This window comes from Rhinoderma darwinii, unplaced genomic scaffold (assembly GCF_050947455.1).
Source record: "Rhinoderma darwinii isolate aRhiDar2 unplaced genomic scaffold, aRhiDar2.hap1 Scaffold_923, whole genome shotgun sequence".
NCBI lineage: Eukaryota > Metazoa > Chordata > Amphibia > Anura > Rhinodermatidae > Rhinoderma > Rhinoderma darwinii.
The window spans coordinates 27594-28006 of NW_027464496.1; positions in this window are offsets into that span (position 1 = coordinate 27594).

Below are 413 nucleotides of genomic sequence, written 5' to 3' on the forward strand. Positions count from 1 at the left end.
GCGGGGATAAACCAGGAGGGCGGGGATAAACCAGGAGGGCGGGACCGGGGCGGAGTCACACGTCAGCTGCACTATTCCTCCCCGCACGTCACATGACCTGAGAAGTGATACATTGTATCCGCGCAGAGGAGTCAGCACTTCCTGTCTAATATCAGCTTATATCTCCCAGGAGAGGAGTCCCCGACAGAATGTCATTATCGGCTTATAATAGTGCAGCAGCTGATATCAGTCACAGGGAGAAATGTGTCACATAAAGTACTGAGCATGGGGGAGGGGGTGTCTGTAATCACTGTCAGCCTGACATGGCTGATAACAGAGAACAATAGATTGTATTCACCTGTCCAGACAACCTAACCAAAAACCTCACACCAACTGAATGGCATGTAATGGGGTCCCCTATAACAATTAAACCT